The following is a 22630-nucleotide window of genomic DNA, read 5'->3' as shown; positions in this document are numbered from 1 at the left end:
TTCACTGGACCTCAGATTCTTCAAGAGAGGAGGGAAGTTATCTGGTTACTCTATGACCCCTCCATCTCTGGTCTTCAGAGACTCTGTACCACCTCTGCAGAAGCTAGCTTTATGCAATGAGAGGGCCCTGAGCAGTGGTCTCAGTACTGTTCCCTAGACAGCTGGTTTTACCTGAACCCTAAATCTAATTCCCTGGTGTCATTAGCATTTACCTCCGTGCTGGCTAGAGAAGACCAGGGTGGAAAAGTTTCAGTATGAACGCATAAGAAAATGATCTAGGACATGGGTGATCTCATCAGATGAGAGGAAATGAGGAAAGTCTGGGCCTCATCTCTTCATGAGCAGCATTGAGATCGCTGATGCCACAAAGAGAAGCAAACACCATCAATCACTTTAAGGTATTTCCAAGGAGGCCACAATAGTGCTCTTTGCATTCAGATCACTAAAGTTGGCCAAGCCCACATATCAGCTCCCACTCAACACTTTCTCTCCACACTCATCACCCCAATTCTGTTCACCCCACCCCCACCCCCACATTATGTGTGTGTGTCGTTTCTTAACCACCTGTCACAATGTCATCCTCACTGAGGGCAAGGGGCACAGTTCGTTCTTCTTGACCTAATCTTTGTTTTCTGTACCCAAGTCTGGAGAAACAATTAAGAGCACAACGGTAGTGCCTTGAGTCCTGATTCTCCACCTGGAGCGGTTCCTAGAAGACTAAGCACCCTGAGCCCCCAACCATTCCCAAGCCTGCTGCTTGACTGTGCCAAGGATGATGGTCCTCTGTAGGTCTTTGCCACTACCACAGGTGGAAGAGGGGTCCACCGAACTCACTGCTGCTGACAGCAAGACACCAGGGCACCTCATCTGCCTGGCTTGGTGCTCACCATGGGTGCTCGCTCAAAAGCTTCCCTATCTCTCTTCACAGAAGGGGAAGTTTCTTTCTTCACCAGGGATGACAGTTCCTGTGGGAATCCTCCCACCTCCCAAGGAAACCTGATACCCTCTATTTTCAACTCCATCAGCCGGGGAGCAAGCCATTCCTAGAGCTAGCCAAGAAGGCATTGCATGATGCCTTCCCGTGTCTTACTCTCACCAACCATGAGCTAAAGTCCAAGGTCAGGATGGATAGAAATGTCCCTTTTCTTTCCTGCCCCATAATAAGTTCCTTTTCCACCCAAGGGTGTTAGCATCACCCATTATCTCCTCTCTTAAAATATAAGTATGAACATCAATGAAATTTTTTACAACACTAGAGCTCAACCTAAGTCTCAAAATTCTTTTATTTTTTCTCAGAAAGTCTTAGGAGATTCCCAGAAAATAAATAAATAAATAACTGCCAATGGTCTGTTCTGAGTTCCTGGAAAGGTGAATCGCCATTGCATTACTTCTCTGTGGTGCTTTTCGCGGCACTTTGATCACAGGAAGTAGATGTTTGACAAGCAAATACATGTATCAGCTCATTCCCTCTCATCTTGGAAAATGCAAAGCAGAGCCAAGAAGGGAAGGCCAGGGAGTGGTTGGTTTGTAGGAGAAAGTGAGTAGAAGGAAAGGTGAAGAGACTCCTGCCTGGGCAGGTGCATGTTCAGATGGACATCGGGTGTGTGGGGAGAGGGAGGCTGGAGGCCTGGGAACTGGGAAGGTGGGAGAGCACATGTGAAGAAAACTGAAATACTGTGGCCGGAAGAGGGAAACAATGACGTGAGAAAACCAGGCAGGAAAAGAGGAAATTGAGGTGGGAAGATACCAAATACCTATTTGGCCCAGACCACAGCTACTCACCAGAGAAGACAGGGGTAGAGAAATAGCAGCAGAAACAAGCAAGAAAATGATGAGAGGGAGTTCCCAGTGTGGCTCAATGGTAACGAACCTGACTAGTATTCATGAGGATGTGGGTTCAATCCCTGGCCTCGCTCAGTGGGTCAGGGATCTGACATTGCTGTGAGCTGTGGTTTAGGTTTCAGATGCATCTCAGATCCCAAGTTGCTGAGGCTGTGATGTAGGCCAGCAGCCATGGCTCTGATTTGACCACTAGCCTGGGAACTGCCATATGCCACAGGTGAGGCTCTTAAAAAAAACAAAGAAAATGACGTGAGTACTATGAAGACAAGTCTGTCCTCTGAAGATAGGTATGAGGTCAGAGGCAGAGTCACAGAATATCGAAGACGCCACTGGTGGCAGTGGGAGGGGGGTCCTAGTCTTAGCTCTGGTTTCTACCCATCTTTCGGTCCTTTCTGAATCCAAGACTTCTGAGTACTAAACATACTTCCCCTGTGGGGCTTCTGTTGCCTCCCTACCTAGGGTATAAACCTGTTCTGCAAGTGCAAAGTTTCACCTGGGTCTCCAGCCATCACAGCCCCTAGGAGAGGGCTGAGCACAGGGTGGCCACTTACTGACTGGACTGTAGTCACAGACCGAAAACCAGAAAGATGGCACAGACCTTCCCATCAGCCTTGCAGGGGAGAGCACAAGTTTTGCCACCCTGGAAACCTTCCTTCAAGCACAAACACCTCATCTGGACAATAGCCCTGTCCACGAAATATTCTTGCAGGACTGTTCAAATGAAGGACTTACTCAAACTTAAGTCATCAACTATTCCCCAAGTGTCAGGCACTTTGTGGGGGCCAGGGCTACAGGGGATAATGACACGGTTCCCTATTTCTTCCCTTTTTTTTTTTTTTTTTTTTTTTAGGGCTGCACTTAAGGCATATGGAAGTTCTCAGGCTAGAGCTTGAATCATAGCTGCAGCTGCTGGCCTACACACAGCCACAGTGACATAGAATTCAAGCCGCATCTGCAATCTGCACCACAGCTCACAGCAACACCAGATCCTGAACCCATTAAGCAAGGCCATGGATCAAACCCAAGTCCTCATGCATACTAGTCAGGTTCATTACCACGGAGCCACAGTGGGAGCCCCAGTTCCCTATTTCTTGGCACTCACAGTTTAGAGGGGAAGATGGGCATTAAAGAAGAAATCACATGCGTGACAAGGGTTCCCAAAGGATCCTCAGTGCTCAGATGTTGGGCACCCAGTTCTTTGTTGTGGTACTGGCATCTCCTGCCTATCCAAGGGTGGTACATAAAGGCCCAAATGGAGACTGGAGGGGGAAAGCTTAGGTTGCACCACTTACCATCAGCGACTTGGTAAAACAGAAATCAGAGCAGTGGCTTCTGCCAAAGTCAGATCAGGAAATAAAGGGCACTTACCATACATATGATGAACCTATAACTCAATACAGGCTGAGAGGCATTTTCCCAAGCAGCAGCTCTGCTCAAGGTCCAGGCCACCCTGGAGAGGTGGAAGCTCAGCCTGCCTCCACCCTCCACCATCTACAGAAAGCTGTGAATGCTGGAGTGAAGGAAGAAGACCTGTGAGCAGTGGGTTGCTGTCACAAAACTCATGTGCTAAAATTCTCCAGGAAAGAAGAGCCATGGTCAAGTCCTTACCTCTCTGTGAAAAATAAGAACGTGGATAAGAAGCAACAGGACATGTGACAGCAGGGAGAAATGAAAGCAGAGAATGCTTAAGGTCTAGAGAAATAAAAGCAGAGGACACTCTAGCTATCGTGAGACAAAGGGCCAACTCCATGTGTCTTGGCTGCCTTGAGAGTATCATTGACTGACAGTAGTATTATACAATCTCTGGTATTAATTGTCCCAAGTCATTAAAATAAATATTATAGTACATTAAAATATAATATTTAAGGAACCAAGACTATACTACAAAAGTTTAAAATCTAATTTTTAAAAATTTAAAAATTGTGTGTGTGTGTGTTTTACTTCAAGAGCTAACTTTTAGATACTAGAAAAACCACACTATTTGGAATACATAATTGCCAGAGAAGGTTAGAAAGTTTGAGAAAAGAATGTTATACATAGGAACTGACCCTAAATGTCTGCCTTATTGTGCATCCTTACCTAAGTAACAAAATATCAAGGTGGTGATTACTACAAATAGGAAAAAAAAAAAGACCTATGCAATATAATATTGATGGTGATTACATAATACAGAAATTTCACAAGTATTCTGGATATTGTATATAAAAATTCCTCTGAAGAGCTAATAATAGGCCTTAGGGAATTCTGGTTCTAGTAATGCAACAATAAAATCAGCATCTACTTTCCCCATATCAAAGACTATGATCCCCCCCAAAGGGATACTGACAGCCCAGCCTCTTAAAGAGCTACTCAAATCAGCACCAATCACTAGACAATGACATTTAGAGGGCATCGAACACTAGAATGATTGTGTCAGGGCACCATTTGCCAGGGCCAAAGGCTTGCATTTCCAAATGGCAAATCCCTTTCAAGAGCAGATGTATGACCATGCAGGCCTGGCTGTGCTGAGAGCCATGGAAACTGTTTTGCAAGCTGCTATCATTAAGCAAGTAATAACACTCCTTAAGCCTGCTTCAGTGCATAATTAAGACAGGTTTCAACTCATCAGTCACCACACCTCTTGACTGAAAGCACCACAAAAAGGATAAATGTGCATGCAGTAAAGTGAACTAGGGCAAAGTTAACAGCTTCCAGGTAAGCCATGTGGCCAGAAAACCGGACCTTCTAGAAGCAGCACAACAGAGGCCCAATCCACCGCGCTCTTTGAGACCCCCTGGACAAGTGGTCAGGTGGGCCCATGGGAGCTTGCCGCATGCCCAAAATACAAGAGGGGAGAGGGATCTGGGTGTGCGATGAGTCTGTCCCACAAAATGAACTCACTCCTTTTCTGAGTTTGTTGTCCTCCACATGGCTGGGAACCAGGAACATGCAGGGTTCTGCACAAACACAAAAAAGGGTGGGGTCAGTCTCAGATGGCATTTCAGCCAAAGGCCAAGGAAAAGACATTGCATTATGTCCACCACAACCAGCCTCAGCCACATCCTCAAGTTGAGCGTGGGCACCACCAATGCTGTGCTCGGCACCACACTCTCTGCAGTCACTTTTTCTGCTAGGAGCTGCCTTCTCTGGGCAGAGTCCACGCATTCACCCTCAGAAATCTGAAAAGAGTGCTCAGGGGCTAATGGAGGTGTGGTGGAAAGGGCATGGCTTTGGAGCCTGGTGGACCTGAATTACAAACCCAGCTCTACCACTTACTGGCTGGGTCGCCTCTATCCTTTCCACTAACCTCTCTAGGCCTCAGCTTCCACAAGTACCAAGAGGAAATTAATAATACTTATCTTCCATATCTGTTTTAAGAGTTCAAGATAATATCTGGCAGAGTGATTGGCATAGAGGACTTGGTCAATAAATAGTAGCTATTATTATTACTAGTAAACTATTGTATGGGATATATGACTACAGGAGGAAGATTAGAAGGGAAATGGGCTTGCTTCACTTCTAAATAAAGATTTTTCAAACCACCATGTATCTTTCCCACAGAAAATGTTTACCAGGCCCAAATCCTACCTCCCTTAAAGGCACTAAGAGTATGTAAAACATTCTTTATTTTCCCTAAGCAAGTTTCCCACAGCCTGTGATCTGCAGCAGGCAAGTTTCATCCTGTTTTTAGAGGAAGGAGAAACTGAGGTACAAAGAGCACCTGATTCTGTGAGTGAGTCAGAGGCACCACCCAAACATAAACCAAGGGGCAGAACAGTCTCCACTCCTGGACCCAAACTGTTTTAAAAAAATGATTCATAATGGTAGAAAAACCAATGGGAAAAAAAAAAAATTAGTCCTACAGTGGAGAGCCCTATGTTTCAGGCAATCAGGAAGTTAACATGCAGAAGCCCCCGGCCAGGCTTCCCACAGTGCATGTTCCAACACCATCCTGTGCCAACCTCTCTCCTCTCTGGGCTGTCTCTGGCTCTGAGAGGAGTTGAGCAGGAGTGAATATGGAAGGAATCTGCAGCACATCTTCCTTCCTAGGGCCTCTGGACTCAACCACAACAGGCTGTGTCCACATCAGGCATCCATCTAACCCTCAGACCTAGGCTCTTGGACCCCACTTGCCAATTCCCAGGAACACACCTTTCTACTCAGAAGGCTAATTCAGACTAGGTTTACCAAGTCTCAGTTGAGAACAGGCAGAGCGCCCTGCTTGCTGTTGCAAAAGGAACGAGCTTCATCTGAGACAAGCCTGCTTCCACCGCTTTGCAGGACTTCACATTGGGTTTTGTTTCCTGCTTTGTTACATTTTCTCCCACTTTTCTTGGTCTACTTGCCTCCTGCACACACAGCCCTGGACGGGGGCCTTTCCTTGTGAAACTTGGTAGCCTCACAAAATCCAGAGGGGCATGAAACCAAAGGCTATCAGAGACCACTGAAGAACACTCTTCTCTCACATTCTTCTATTTTACGGACAGTTCATGCTTTCACTAGGAAGAACTTGAGCCTGGAACTCCTTGAGCTTTTAGCTGGGAAGTGTCCTGATCTTGTGCATGTAAGAGCATAGTGCAATTGAGACCATTATAACTAGGCACCTGGGGAGTTCCCATGGTGGCTCCGTGGAAAGGAACCTGATTAGCATCCATGAAGATGTGGGTTCGATCCCTGGCCTCACTCAGTGGATTAAGGATCCTGCATTGCCATGAGCTGTGGCGTAGGTCATAGATGTGACTCGGATCCCACATTGCTGTGGCTGTGGCCTAGGCCAGCAGCTATAGCTCTGATTTGACCCCTAGCTTGGGAACTTCCATATGCCATGGGTACGGCCCTGAAATAAATAAATAAATAGGTGCCTGGTTTTGTGCCTAGCAGAATGAGTTGAACATAATAGGGACAAAAATGTCTGCTGGATAAATGAATGTTCATTTTATTGGTACTCCTCTGCTCTTATTTCATGTCTCCCTACTTTTTAATTATAACTTCAGTGATGATCTATCAGCTTTTATAAATGCAAATTCAAATTGAATTCCTTGAGGGAAACCATTAGAATTTAGCTATGTTCAGGACAGCAAATGCAAGAACCCAAATCACCTATTTCATTCGTAATTTTCCCTGCTTACATGACACAGAGCTCTGTCAACTGTTATTCTATTTCAGGGACCACAGGCATTCCTCTGGAGTCAGGGGGAGGAAATCAAAGCAACTTCTTGCACGAAGTTCAAAAAGTCAAAAAGTCCAGCAACACAGAAAGATCTCTCTGGGCCTGTATGACTTTGCTGCCACGGTCACTGAGGCAATAGCAACATAACAAAAATCAGGAGCATCAGCTGGCTGGAGAGATTGCTGTTAAAATACATCTAGGCTTGGCCCCTGGCAGCTTTTCTTTTCACTTTTTTTCTAAATCTACTGCCACAGTTCACAAGCTCTGCAACACAGAACTGCTCTCCCCGAACGTCCCTCATGCCAATCCTCTTTGTAAATGTTTGCTTTAAACGTAATCTGCAGCTTTACTAAGATTACGCCCTTGAGCACATATTTTTTTCGCTGTCCATATCTGTGGTAAGAGGACTGATGCCTTCCTGCACTCTTGGTTCTGGCCTCCAGGTTTATCCCTCAGCGTCTCCCCAGGTCTGTACATTCAGATGGGGGCATTTCAGAACCAGACCCCTGCAGAATCTTTGAGGACAAAGATCACTGTTAGCCTTCCTTTGTATCTTCTATGTGCCTCATACACAGGAGGCTCTAGATAAATATTTTTAACAAGCCAGTCATTCAATTCTCCCTGAACTCATGAGGCCCATCCCCATCTCCCAGATCCTGATGAAGCCCTGCCTCCTGCCAAGAAGGCACTCTTTACTCCTTCCCATTTATGCAAATCCTGAGGGATTCAGGACCAAAATCAAGCCCTCTGAAATCTTCCAGAAATTATCTGGGAAATCAACATATTATTGAAAAAAAAAGTTTGTATCCATGTCTTGTCTCATCACTTAAACTGAAATCCTATAAGCTCCATCTGGACTGAAGCAACCTGCCAGAACCATAACCAGGTGAAAAAGGGGGTCCACTGCCAATGCTTTGCCTCTGGGGTGATGTCAGGGGTCTTCCCCAAATCAGACGCTGGGATAGGAAATGAGAGATGCCTATGCGGAGGCAGAATCTATGCAAATGATTTGGACTTAACGGTAAAATAACACAACAGGTGCAGAAGCTGAGGTTAAGATGCAGCCCGTCTAGAAGGTGCCCTAGGACAAGGCTTGTTTGCCCTGACACTGATATTCCAAGTCCAGGTCCTATTTTTTTCAGGCAGGATGACTTGGTCCTTAAAAAAGGACACCCCAATGCTGGCACGGACACTCCCCTGTAGGAACTGCTGAATCCCTTATTATAACACGTCACCCTTCCCAGGACCTAGTCCAGTGTCATACAAATAGCAGGAAAGGAAGCAAAGAGGACAGAATGGAGGGGAGCAGACCTCCCTCAGCCAGTTCAGAAGGCACCTCAAGCCCAGATGTCAGCCTTCCTCACATCCACCTGGTCACACCCACCCACACACCCAGTTGTCTGTAGTGACTGCCACATCTTTCATGATTTAGGGTTGCTTTACTATCCTTGGAGGTCTTGAATTCCTCAAACATGGAGACTTTATCTGCTCTTTTTAGTATCTACCACTGAAGAACAGGTGCCGGCACAGAGGGTCTCATTGAACTGCTGACAAGAGGCTCTGGCAAGATTCTGCTTTCAGTTAAGCAAGAGTGGCTGGGACACCCCTGTGGGTTCAGGCATTCTGCCTTTGCGTAGTTTCCCAGTTATCTCTTTCTCTATCCCCCCCAAAACACACAAGGAAAAGCACGACAGGAGGGGAGCAGAGTCCCCCTCCAACAAGGCATCCCCCAGGCCTCTGCCTATGTGTGTCCTCATGATTCTGCCTATAGCCATTAGCAGTGGGCTGGGGCTGCAACCCAGGTCCATGTTTCCAGCCCCATTCAAATCCTGCCAAACTCACCGATGCCAAGTGCACCTGGGCATGTTGTGAGCATGACTTGGACTTGAAACTGGGTTTGCCCTGTTTCCCTCCTTACTAGTTTTCAAAGCGGAATCACACCTAGGGGAGGGGAATATTAGTATCATGATGGCCTTCCCCTCTAATCACAAGAAAATTTGGAAAACTAAGTATATCAGGGGAATTCTGAGCAGTAAACAAACCAAGATTAAAAAACAAACACCATTTTCTGCTCCATTCGGTGGAATCAAATTTCAGATCAATTGAGTATAGGAGAAAAAAATCCTGTGTTACAGAATAGTGAAATAAAACAGCCAAGCAAAATCCAAATGGCAGAATGGGAGGCGTATGGTTATTTTCATAATTAATGTGAAAAAGGCAGGTTCACAGGAGAGAGAGGCTGACCAGGTCACAGCCACGAGAAGAAGCTGCCTGAGTAACAGGTAGGCTAGGGCTCACCTTTCCTGTTCTAGGCCCTGAGTGTTATCTCTGAGCAAACAGAAGCTTGTCTCTTATCAGTTGACAGTGTTGACCCAGCACTTGAGGCACACAGAGCCTTCCCCTCTGAACCTGGACCACAACTTGTGGGTAGGTAGCACAGGGATTGCTAAATCCATCCTATGGATGAGAAAACCAAGTCCCAGAAAGATTTGCTCCAGGGTTTCATATAGAAAAATAAGACAACCAGAGTTCCTGTTATGGCTCAGAGGTAACGTGAGCTGTGGTGTAGCCTGGTAGCTTTAGCTCCAATGCAATCCCTAGCCTAGAAACTTCCATATGCCACACCTGTGGCCCTAAAAAGCAAAAAAAGAAAGAAAGAAAGAAAGAAAGAAAGAAAGAGACTACCATTTTCGGACATCAACTGTACAAATGTTTTCTTAGGTCAGTCTCCCAAGGCAACAGAAATAAAACAAAAATAAACTAATGGGAACTAATCAAACTTACAAGCTTTTGCACAGCAAAGGAAACCATAAAAAAATCCAAAAAGACATCTTACAGAATGGGACAAAATAGTTGCAAACGATGCAATTGACAAGGGCTTACTCTCCAAAATATACAGACAACTCATACAAAAAAAAACAAACAACCCAATTGAAAAATGGGCAGAAGACCTAAATAGACATTTCTCCAAAGGAGACATACAGATGGCCGACAGGCACATGAAAAAATGCTCAACATCACTAATTCTTAGAGAAATGCAAATCAAAACTACTATGAGGTACCACCTCACACCTGTCAAAATGACCATCATTAATAAGACCACAAATAATAAATGCTGGAGAGGGTGTGGAGAAGAGGGAACCCTCCTACACTGTTGGTGGGCATGTAAATTGGTACAACTACTAAGGAAAACAGTATGGAGGCTCCTCTGAAAACTAACTATAGAACTACCATATGATCCAGCTATCCCACCCCTGGGCATATATCCAGACAAACCTATAATTCAAAAAGATACATGCACCCGCGTATTCTTTGCAGCACTATTCACAATAGCCGAGACATGGAAACAACCTAAATGCCCATCGACAGATGAATGAATAAGACGTGGTACATGTACACAATGCAATGCTACTCAGCCATTAAAAAGAACAAAATAATGCCATTTGCAGCAACATGGATGCAACTAGAGTTTCTCATACTAAGTGAAGTCAGAAAGAGAAAGACAAATACCGTATGATATCACTTATATCTACAATCTAAAATATGGCACAAATGAACCTATCTATAAAATAGAAACAAACTCATAGACATAGAGAACAGACTTATAGTTGCCAACGGGGAAGGGGGAGGGAGTGGGATGGGACTAGGAGTTTAGGGTTAGTAGATTTGAACATTTAGAATGGATAAGCAATGAAGTCCTTCTGTACAGCACAGGGAACTACATCCAATCACTTGTGACAGAACATGATAGAAGATAATATGAGAAAAAAAGAATGTGGGAGTTCCCTTTGTGGTGCAGTGGAAATGAATCTAACTAGTAAACATGGAGGATGTAGGTTTGATCCCTGGCCTCTCTCAGTGGGTTAAGGATCTGGCATTGCCGTGAACTGTGGTATAGGTCACAGATGCCGTTTGGATCCCTCATTGCGTGGCTGTGATGTAGACTGGCAGCTGTAGCTCTGATTCATCCCCTAGTCTGGGAACTTCCATATGCCTCTGGTGCGGCCATAAAAAGCAAAAACAAAAATTATTGTAAGGCAACAATAATTTTAAAAAAATTTTTAAAGAAAAATAAGACAACCAGAACTTGAATTTGGCTGTTCCAATGCCAAGCTTAGAGCTCCCTGCACAGGCTCAGGGGCCCTTGGGCCTCTGCAGGAAGGGAAGGAACTCAGTGAGCGAGGTCCCTTGGGCTTTTCTCACCACTTCTAAACAGGAAGTGAGAACGCAGACTCTGTCCAACCCTCAACCTGCCCTATTATTCCAGTTAACCCCCAGGCTCAGCAGACTTTCGATGGCTATGAACTGGCCTTCAACCAAAGCATGAGCTCAACTGCACTGTTTTATGCCAATGCTGCTTCTGGTCAAACAAATCTGTAAAGAGAGATTTCCACTGAGGCCCCACCCAGCACAGCCAAAGGGAGAGAATGGTGGGTGACAGGGCTTCCTATTTTAGGAAATCTGTCAGTTCTCTATCAGCAGAGCCTGGGCCTCCAGCCAACAAGTCCCTGGAGGGAGGAAGAATGAGGAGTTGGGGGCAGCTGTAAAGAGCATGAGTCCCAACCACAGAGGCTCCAGGGAGGGGGTGATCTCAGCACCTCTGAGCTCACACTACGGCAAGGCCATAAAAAAGCAAAAAACAAAAACAAATGTGTGTACATATATGTGGCCTGGCTCCCCTTCTACCTCCATGGGCAGAGATGCTGCTTCCTTCAGCCTGGCCCTGTGCCCGCTGGGGAAGGGGGGGTGAGGTGCTCCCTTTAGCAAACTGTCCAGAGGCAAACAGGCCCATATCTGTCCTCTACCCCAGGAAGGAAGCCTCAGCTGTATGACCCTGAGCAATTTCCTCATCTGGAAACAAGTGACAGCAATGCCTACTTCATAGAATACCATGGCTACCAAATGTGAGATGTAAGTGAAACATACAGCACGCAGGGGCGCTCAGCTAGAAGCCCTTGTCCCCTCCTCCCAGCAGATATTCTGAATCCCGTAGCCTCTGCCCTTCAAAGATCTTATTCCACATCATCCAATACAATTTTCCCTAAACCCCAAACACAGTTCTGTCTGCCACAGTTGCATATCCCTGACTTTTAGCTCCTGCAGTCCCACCTCTGGCCTTCAGTTCTCCTGGATATTTTATCTCCTGAGCACTTATATCATGTTTACTACATACCCAGCACACTGCCAAGATCCTAAGAAATCTGTTTCTCAAGATGCCAGAGCTAATGGCACTGGGGTGGTGAGGTGGGAGGGAGCCCCCCTGGGTGCAACCCTTTTCATGTCACCAGCATACCTTCCACCTCAGACTCCCAAAAGCACAAGAGAGGTGCTGATTCTGCAAAGGAAGAAATGACAGCTAACCCTTCTTTTTTTTTTTTTTTTTGCTTTTTCTAGGTCCGCTCCCAAGGCATATAGAGGTTCCCAGGCTAGGGGTCTAATCGGAGCTGTAGCTACCAGCCTACGCCAGAGCCACAGCAACGTGGGATCCAAGTCGCATCTGCAACCTACACCACAGCTCAGAGCAATGCCAGATCCTTAACCCACTGAGCAAGGCCAGGGATCGAACCCGCAACCTCATGGTTCCTAGTCAGAACCATTAACCACTGCGCCACGACGGGAACTCCAACCCTTCTTTCTATACAGATACAGTATACGTCTTCTCTCAGGTGTTTTCAAAGTCTTACTCTGCAGATTTCTGAGGTTAATGTGTTAGCATTCTTTGAGAACATCCCCTGGCTCACCCCCTCCCACCATACATTCTAGGACTAAACAACCTCCAGAGCAGAAGCCAAACTGCTGATCCAGCAACTGAGTGTGGACGCCCTCTACTCTCAGACCTCTTAGCTCCGTGTAGGAGGAGGAGTGACAGGCTGGGGGCTGCAGCCGGAGGGAGTGTCAGCAGCTTCCAGAGAATGAAGCTAGACATTTCAAGTCAAAATTTCTGCCCAGGCCCTCGGCCAGGGCAGCACAACGCAGGGTGATTACAGGGAACAATCTAATAATCGATCATGAACCAGCAGCCAGTGCAGCACCTCTGAAAATAGACAACCATCAGGTCCTCTCCTCCCAGGATCTGGCAGCCACTACCTGCGGCAGCACAAACCAGCAAACATTCTAAACCAAAATAGTGTCCTGGGTCTGAGAAATAACGAAAGATAAATTGCCAGAGCTCAGGGAAGCATTACTTGCAAGTCCTAAAGCACCTCTGCAAAGAGAAGCTAAAATAAGACAAATCCCCTGAAGGGCTGTCAATCCTCATCATCGAGATGCCTGTTAGCTAACGACGGTGACGAGGAGGAGGAGGCTGCTGCGTCATCGTTACCCACATCGTCCCACCGTGGCCCACCTTCGCCACTGGACACAGCTCCTCCTCAGCAGGTTTGATGAGGCAAAAAAAAAAGGAGGCTACATTTGTTTAAAGAGGTTGATTTGGGGACAACAAGAAAGAAGGATAAAAGGAGAGAGAGGCAGAAACAGACAGGACCTACTACCAAGTATTTGACACTCGGCTAATTCCGCCAAACAGGTGAAGAGGTACCTGGACCAAGACAAGAGCCTGGCTTCTGTCTGCTCCACCACCGACACCCGCCTCCCTGGGATCTCTGAGCTGAGCATATGTTGAAAGTACCGAGGGACCACAAGTTCCCAAGACCCCGTCCCACATTTATTTTCTTTTCTGTTTCAACAAGGATACTATTTTATGCTTGTTCAGTGATACTTGGCAGACAACTTTCTTGTGGACCACGGCTGGTTTAGTTAGATAATCCAGTAGATAATCCAGGCATCTACTGGGTGCCCACGAAGGTGTCCTACTAGGAAATGAATGGTGTAGGAGGGTTGGTTATTAACTGACAAAGGAACAACAAAATGTCACACGCTCGGAGGAAATGGGTCCAGGACAGGGAGGCAGGACTAACTGAGGAGGGTTCTCCTTCAGGACAGGCTGCCAGAACTCTGAACTTCCCCACCATGCAGGAGGACCTCTTCTTCTTACCCTGAGGTTAATGTCCTGAGAGGACAGCCCCAGGGTTATTTTTTTGTTTCGTTTTTTTGTTTTGCTTTTTAGGGCCTCACCTGCAGCATATGGAAGTTCCCAGGCTAGGGGTTGAATTGGAGCTGCAGCTGCCAGCCTACCCTACAGCCACAGCAACTTGGGACCCGAGCCACATCTGCAACCTACACCACAGCTCTTGGCAACACCAGATCTTTAACCCACTGAGCAGGGCCAGGGATCAAACCCATGTCCTCATGGATACTAGTCGGGTTTGTCTCCACTGTACCGCAACAGAAACTCCGATCCCAGAGTTTAATAACCAAGCCATGTGTGCCTTTCTCCACGCTGGAGCCTAGCCTCCTACGTCCCTAGCAAGCAGAAGTTACGGAAAATGCAAAGTCTCCTCTGATGAATAGCATCCTATTAGCCCTGCTGATACAGCCCTACTGAGTGTATGCATCACACCTGCCTCTCTTCCCCTTTCCCTACCTCACAGAATGGGAAAGGGTTTTTCTGCTGAGCCCACAGCTGATGAGCTTCAAGGTGTTACATGACATTGAACACTGCATGGTTGCCATGGCACCCTGCAAGGCCACTCAGCTTCCTGTGCACACCCAGCCTGCAGCTTTTTAGGCAAAAAAAGGCAGAACATCATTAAGACTGGAAATAATGAGCAGGAGCATTGAAATCCCCCTTCAACCAATATATTCCTCATCGACCTCGACAAGCACCCAGCTTCCTTGTGTGCTCCCTGTCAACCCTGGAGAGCAGAGGTTAAAATAAAACCTCTAACAGGCAGGACTGGTGAATGGAGAAGAGCACTCAGAGCACCCTGCCAATCCATAAGGAGGAAAATAAGTCCCTGGCTCATGGCAGGTGTGCAATAAATATCTGTTCAATGTGTAAATGAATGAATAAAGGCAGCATGAGTATGTTTAGGCCTCTTGAGGGCCATTTACTGAAAAGACACAGTTGGTATTAATAATTGGTACACGTGATGTGTCATTTTCTGCCTTCCAAAATGCATTCTTGTGCTATCACACTTGGTCTCTGCAGCAAGAAATGGCACTAGGGCTGCTGGGCTGGGAAGTCATTTCTATCATGCTGTTGAGAAAACTAAGGCACAGAGAGGTGACCGAGCTGAGTGACCCAGACCCTTGGGGGAAGTCACTCCTGGGCGGGGAAGCTCTCTCCCACCTCCTCTGACGGCTCAGCCACAGGCCCTCCCCCACCCCCGGCAGGAGACTCGGGTGTGCGCTGAAGTTCTGTCCACGCCTCCACTCACTTGACGTCGATGATGAAATATTTATTTGGTGTAAGACCTTGCCCTTCAGATCAGATGGCCACTCTGGTCTGGATTTCCTTACAATAAAGTAGACCCGTTGTCAGTGTCTGCTGCCTGCTGCCCCCAGTTGCTGAAGGGCCGTTCCAGCTTGCACCTGAGCCATGGAGACCAGCTCCCCACCCCTAGCCTCTGGCAAGGAAGCAGAACCACCAGGAGGAGCCCTTTGTCCCCAGCCACAGCCCCTCCTTAGGACACATTGGTTTCTGGGTTTTCTGCTTCCCTTTCCTCCCTCAATGACAGCTCCTGGGAACCAACCTGATCTTCCTGCAAACCACTGCCACTGCCCACAGCAACCCACCAGATTCTCTCCCTGTAGGACTGCTGTTGAACCAAAGACAATCTTCTTACTTTGGGGAAACATTCAGGATAAAAAGCACAAACTGCACAGGCTGAAGAGAGTGGACAAATTGCCCACAGTCACTGTTGCAGGGACTTCCTGTCAGACTAATGTCTAGAGCCCCTTCGGCCTTAGGCTCCTAGTGATGGGTTTCAAAACACTTCCCTCTTCGCAGTTTACCAGCCCGAACACGCCATCAGGCACGTGTGTGCCCTGCACACGAGTTCTAGTATTCTGAGGAGCCCCACAGGCTCAGCCTGCTATAGAGTAACTTGGAGGATTAAATGAGATAACATGTAAGAAACGATATGAATGTAGCTAGAGGGGAATCAGGTTAGTTGTCAGTGCAGGGTTTTTCTCCATTGACTCACCTCCCTTGAAGAAGTCACCATTCCGGGCACCCTTGTGGGCCAGCTTTTGGTTTGGTCAGTGGGAGGCACCAGCAGGAATAAGGGGCAGGGATTTCCTCGCCACTCCTCCCTGCCAGCTGCCCTAGGTCTGGAGGCCCTCTCTCCACAGCTCCAGTCCCACAGGGTCAGGCACCCAGACTTCAATCTTCCCTCTGCACTCGGGCCTGAGGGGGTAATGGCTCCCACTGATACAAATCTCTGGGTATCTCAACATTCTATTATGTTCCCGTAACTCTGCCCGCGGCTCGGTTAATCCCTGTATTAGTCTTTCTATTTGAAGCACCTGAGATAAATTGTTTCCCTGCCAGGCCCCCAATGGATAAACTCAGAGACATCCACATCTGTGTCTAATCAGCTGAAAGGGCAGCCTTGGCCTCATTCATCACTGGGAGCAGAGAAATGACAGTGTCCTCGGCTGGTTAATGTATCTTCAATGCAGAGCTTCCAAGCCCCCCAGTAGAGCCAGCTGGCCCTCGCTGCCTCTTCTCTTCTAGAGGCAGTGGCCTAGCTGCACATTCTTATGAAGCAGCTCAGCGTGGGCTGCCAGCAATCTGACATCAGGATGGAAGAATACAGAGGCCTCAGAGGTTCTGCATTTTCTGGAATCTAATGATTCTGCTGACCCTCTGGTGTTTGGCAACAGCAATTTCAATTTCAAGATGCTTAAATCACTTCTTTGTTCTTTCTGCTGTGTAACTAGGGCATCACTATGAGTCTGAAGCAATTGCTGTTTGGGGTAGGCGTCTTTTATTGGGGGGAGGGAATTGTGTGGCTTGTTTTGGTGTTTTCCTTTTTCTGGAGAAGTAAAACCATGCACTTGGGAAAAGGGCAAGTTTGTTTGGGATCTTCTGCAGTAGGTCCACAGCTGACCCCCTTCTTCAAATGGTGCTGCTTCTGTCCTTTCTAACCTTACTTCCTCTTCTGGCTTCAAGGTGGGTGTCTCGTTAGGGAGCTCAAAGTCCTCTCCTCTTCTTTTCTATTTACCTCCCTCCAACTTCCAGGTAGTTGTATGCTTCACTGCCAAATGCCATTCAGGACATGCCCATTTATTGAAGGCTGGCCAGGTGCCAGGTGAGACACTGGACACCAGGGAAACAATGGTGACCAAACACTGTCCCTGCCTTCCAGGACCCGACAGCATAGCAAGAAGGGAAGAAAAAGTTCAGGGAATCAACAGGAGCACCCGGAGGGGGAAGAGGAGAGGGGCTCAAGGAGAGGGGCTCTGCCTCCTGACTCTGAGCATTCTAAGGCCCAGATCAGGTTCACAGCTAGCCTATTTTCCACACCTCAGAGGAAATGTGCTTCATAAATAAGTAACCACACCTGAGTTACTATGCAAATAAGCTCAGCTCAGCTCTTAAACAGCCAGGTTCACTTTTCCACTAGCCTTTCCGCTCCAGCTTCTCTGCTCTGTGCTATATTTATTCTGTGCAACCCATTTATCACAGTCTGTCATTACTGAAAGAGTGCCATCCTGGAAAAGAAAGGACAGTTTGAAGGGTCTTTACCTGGCCCCCCCTGAGCCCGAGTTCCTTTCAAGGGCCAACATTTACCCTGGCTCCCTCTGGTGCAAAAAACAAACAAAAGACAAAGGCTATAGAAAATACCAACAGTGATAATTAAATCCATTGAGACTGAGAAAAGGGGAGGGAGGCCAGTAGAAAGAAACCAGCAGGAACCCACTCTGGCTGCAGTGGACTCCCAGAGCATTTCAAATGCAGCTCCACCCAGCTCCAGATTCACCTTCACTCACATTACAGGAGAGCCTCACAGGCAGAAGCTAGGAGCAGCTGCAAGAGGGACTGTGAAGAATTTTCTAATTTCAGTTCAGGTTTCCAAAATGGTCTGGGGATTCTAAACCTCCACTCCCCCACACTCTCTAGACAAGGCCATAACTAATTCCCCACCTTGCATTTATTTGGGAAAGGAGGCTCCAGTCTTCCTTGTGGGTGCGATAGGAAGTGAAGACAAAGTAGGGAATCTGGCCCTCTTTTAGGTCCCATTTTCCTTTGTGAAAATCCTTCAAATCAAAAAGTCACTGAATACACTAAGAGATGTAGGGGATCACTTAGTCCAGTGAGCTCTCCTCGCTTTAGACAACTAATTCACTATATATTTTTCTTCCTTTTTGGCCGTGTCCATGGCATGTGGAAGTTCCTGTGCCAGGGATGGAACCTGCGCCACAGCAGCAACCCAAGCTGCTGCAGTGACAATGCCAGGTCCTTAACCTGCTGCACTGCAAGAGAACTCCTTTAGACAGCTAATTGAGAAAACAGGCTGTGATCAAAGTCTCACAAGCTCAGGGCTGAGCTAACCCAGGCTCCAGGCCAGCCACACCACTATCCTGGGAATTCATGCACAAGGTATTGGCAGAGGGGAGTACATGGCCACTAAGGGAATAATGGAAAAACTCCAAAGAAGAAGAAATCAACTGACATTTAGCTTGCCATCTAGGCTGGCTGTCACGAGGCTTAAATTGGAAGCAGGTGAATGCCTGATGAGTGCTAAAGGAGGGAAGTGAGGGAGGGGGGAAAGACATTTCAGAAACAACAGAATCTGACTCTGCATTTACTCTGTGTACAGGGGTGGCAAGGGTAGGACAGGGAACAAGAGTAAGAGACATATGTTCCTGGAGGAGGGACAATGCCTCTTCTATAAATAATAAAGGGTAAAGGCAAGTCTCAAACACAAGTAGAAGATAAGGAAGACTGCCTGTGGTGAACACAAAGATGCACCCCCAAAACCCCTTTCCTGAATGGAGGGTTTATTTCCCCACTTGATGGGAATGCTGCTGGAAGAAGACCCCCAGCTGCCAGCCCTCTTTGGGGAGTACCTGGGCTAAAGGAAGCTGCTCTGCCCAAGGTCATGCATTCTTCAGGTGGCAGCCCCCATCCAGTGAGTCATCCATAGGCGTATAAATGGCCGGGCCCTCTTACCCCAACTGGGGACACTTGAGAAGAGCCATCCCAGCCTCAGAGTTTTCTATGTGGTCTACTGAGTTCTTTGCTGGGATTTCTTCAGAGCTCACCTTCTCCCTCTGTCCAATCCTACTTTCTCCCCAGCCCATCTTGGTTGATACCAAAAGCGCCCCCTAGCGAGCAGCCTGTACACAAATCTCCAATCTCAGAATCAGCTTGGGGGAACCCAAGTAGCAACACCGCTTATCTAAGGAAAAACACAGAGCTCCACTGAAGGCACAGAGAGAAACTCCATCTGTTGAATGTGGCCAAGTAACTCACAACTGGGAAAGCACATGGCCCAAGCCCTGATTTAGAGAATAAAGTTAAGGCTCTGTCACCTCATCGCCATTCAAGAGCAAGAGCAGTGAGACTCAAGAAGCCATTCTTTCCCTTGCAGGACCACAGCCTACCTGAGGCAACCAGCCAGAATCAAGTTCAGGCAATTTTTAAAGACCTTTAGAGAAGATTCCAAAACCACCCTTGATGGTAAAGTTTATAAAACTTAATTATCAGAAATGTTGCCCTGCAATAGATTTAAATTCTTCACACCTTGTACATATTAAGGTTTTCTGCTATCTTAGGTAGAAGGAGAAAACATAAGCTTCTTTGTTTAATGACACTTCATGATTCATCTTCAATCTTCAAGGTGAATGATCCTATTTCCATCAGTTTTTTTTTTTCCCCAAAAGGTTATACTTTTGATTCTATCATCATGTCTGTGGCTTTCTGTAAAGGCCACAAAGGAATCTCTTTCAAATCTTGGTCAATTTAACGGCTATGTCAATTTCTCATCTATTGGAGTGTGTTTTGTCATCCTGCATGGCAAATAGCAAAATAACAAGGCAACCTCTATGAGCCAGCAAGGACACTGTCCTTGATTTCTACTCTTCAAAGCTAGCATTCCCATAGCCTCAAGAACCCAACAGAGCCTCTAACAGAGAGGTAAAAAAGGATCAAGAGGTGGAAAGAGGGAGTTCCCTGGTGGTCTAGTGGTTGGGAATTGGCACTTTCACAGCTGTGGCCTGGGGTCAATCCCTAATCTGGGACCTGAGATTCCACATCAAGCTGCTGCACCTTGTGGTCAAATAAAAACAAACAACAACAAAAAAGCAAAACAAAACAAAAAACTGAATCACTTTGTTGTAAAGCAAAAATTATCACAACATTGTAAATCAACTATATTTCAATAAAAATTTTAAAATAGGGGAAAAAAGGAGGTGCAAAGAAAAAAAGGTAAACCCAAGGCCACATGGTTCATGGGAATAAAGAGGCCACTGTGCTCCCCAATAATGGGGAGGGGGAAATTCTGCAGAGCTTAAACAGAGGCAGGCAACTCACGTTTGGGGCTTGTGCACTTCTGCCTATGAGAGGAATCTGAGCACATTAGTTAATTATTTCTTGCCAAAAACCCTTGAGATATTTAGATTTCTGAGTAATGAAACGGAAGTGAAATAAGCCCTATTTTATTTGCTTGTTTCCCTGCACTTATCCCAGGAGGCTTTCTGGATCTGTATGGTAGAAAACAATTGATGTAGAAGAGAGAAGTAAAGGAGGTACATTCGCTTATTTGGCTCTCTTTGATCCACCAAATAACTATTATGCATTACTGTGCATTAATAGAGTTTTTATACTCTTTAGGAAAACACACCAGGTCTTTTCAACCATTTGGCAAGGCCTGGAGACATTTCTGCTGATCCTGACTGATTGTTTGGGAGCAGGGAGGGCTACCGCCCTCTAGTGGATAGAAGCCAGAATGCCGCTTAACATCCTGCAAGGCAAGGACAGTAGCGTCCAAACTCAGCCCTGGGATTGAAAAAGTCTGACTTACAAATAATGCCTTGTCCTCCTAAATGTATTTATTTCTTCAGAAAGCTTCAGGCATTGTTGTATCTCCTCCTCTCCACACCCAAATGGCCTGGAGAAACTATAAGCTGCTTGACCGACAAGTTCACTTTTTTTTTTTTTTCCATTTTAGGGCTGCATCTGCAGCATATGGAAGTTCCAAGGCTAGGGGTCGTATCTGAGCCACATCTGCAACCTACACCACAGCTTACAGCAACACTGAATCCTAATGGATACTAGTTGGGTTCTTAACCCACTGAGCCACAATGGGAACTCCTTCACTGTCTTATTTTTGATGGAGCTAGAGCTGAGGAACAAAGACAAGTGAAACCCCAAATGTGAGGTAAAAGCAAGTTTGACCTTGGCTCATGGACTTTGTGAGCCCAAAAGCCTATGTGGATCTGTGAGCAGATAGGTTGAGTCAGAAAATAACAAGGAGTTGTCAATTACTTCCTAGGTCAGGTTCCTATTCAGAGGCACCAAGAGATGCCTCTTGCTTTCAACTGTCGTAATCTCATCTCCCTACTTTGAATCAAGGATCGAACACTATGGGGAGTGTCTGTTGTGGCTCAGCAGGTTAAGAATCTGACTAATATCCATGAGGATGTGGGTTTAATACCTGGCCTCAGTCAGTGGGTTAAAGGATACAGCATTGCGTCAAGGTGTAGTGTAGGTCACAGACAAGGCTCGAATATGGCACTGCTGTGGCTGTGGCATAGGCTGGCAACCCCTAGCCTGGGAACTTCCATATGCCACAGATGTGGCCTTAAAAAGATAAAAGGAAAAAAAAAAGGATTGAACACTGTGTAAGCAGAATAACCAGGTACTCTTTAATTGGTTTTGAAACCATCTCAATGCTTTTGAGAAAACAGAAGACAGACTCTCTGCAATCTGGCACTAAATTGACCAGCCTGGGATATTTTTATGTATACACTTCTTACTTTTCTGAAAAATAGACTCAAATTTTTTCAAAGCTTAACTTTTAGTATAAGCAACAACTTTGTAGGCAGCCTGTGCTTCAACCTGGAATAGCAGAAACAGTGAAGTTGGCCAGGCCACAAGGGCCTGGTCACTGGATAATGGGGAGGATCCCACTACAATATGGCCTTTGAAATGTTTTGAAAAACAATCTTATGTCTAGAAAACAAAGCCCTCTACCCTAGGCCCAAACGCACCCCACCCTCATTCCTACTTAAACGGAAAAGCTTAAAAAGAAAAATTTAAAACATTTCAATGTAGAGTAACTTTTTTTTCTTTTGTGTTCTCTAAGAATACAAATCCTCCAAGAGTAGTCCTCAAGTAGGCTTCTGGGAAGATGGCAGATTAGGGAGCACCAGGAATCTGCCTCCCCACCTTGAGGACTCTTGCACCGGCAGAACCTGCCAGATATAACCATTTTAGGACTCTGGAGTCTACTAAGGGATCACAACTTCCCAGGGAAGGTTTGGACAGTAAAGAACAGTTCATTTTGGTCAATTTTAGCTCTTAGTACAGTAGCAGCTACCCATCCCACACCACTGGGCCCATGGCGGGCGGCTGTGCACCTGTTCCTGGAGAAGCCTGCACATAGCTTATAGGAGCCAGGGTGGACAAGAAGAACCCTGTGCTCCAAATACAAGGGACCTGCGCTCTAAACACTGATTGCTGCTCCTGATCTCAAAAAAGAGATGCTGGGCGTTCCCGTCGTGGCGCAGTGGTTAAGGAATCGACTGGGAACCATGAGGTTGCGGGTTCGATCCCTGGCCTTGCTC

At 46.5% G+C, this 22630-nt stretch overlaps 1 long non-coding RNA gene across 1 annotated transcript in view; it reads right to left on the bottom strand.

The window, feature by feature from the left end:
* LOC110260013 overlaps nucleotides 1-21497 on the bottom strand; it is a 68075-nt gene extending 46578 nt beyond the window's left edge. Inside the window, exons 1-2 of the long non-coding RNA XR_002342716.1 lie at nucleotides 16039-21497; nucleotides 4723-4778 (exon numbers count right to left, since the gene is read on the bottom strand). This is a non-coding gene — a long non-coding RNA (uncharacterized LOC110260013). The remainder of the gene's footprint in view (nucleotides 1-4722; nucleotides 4779-16038) is intronic.

The sequence above is a fragment of the Sus scrofa genome, chromosome 3 (assembly GCF_000003025.6).
Source record: "Sus scrofa isolate TJ Tabasco breed Duroc chromosome 3, Sscrofa11.1, whole genome shotgun sequence".
NCBI lineage: Eukaryota > Metazoa > Chordata > Mammalia > Artiodactyla > Suidae > Sus > Sus scrofa.
The sequence above is the reverse complement of the archived record's forward strand: the minus strand, read 5'-3'. Positions and strand labels throughout refer to the sequence as shown.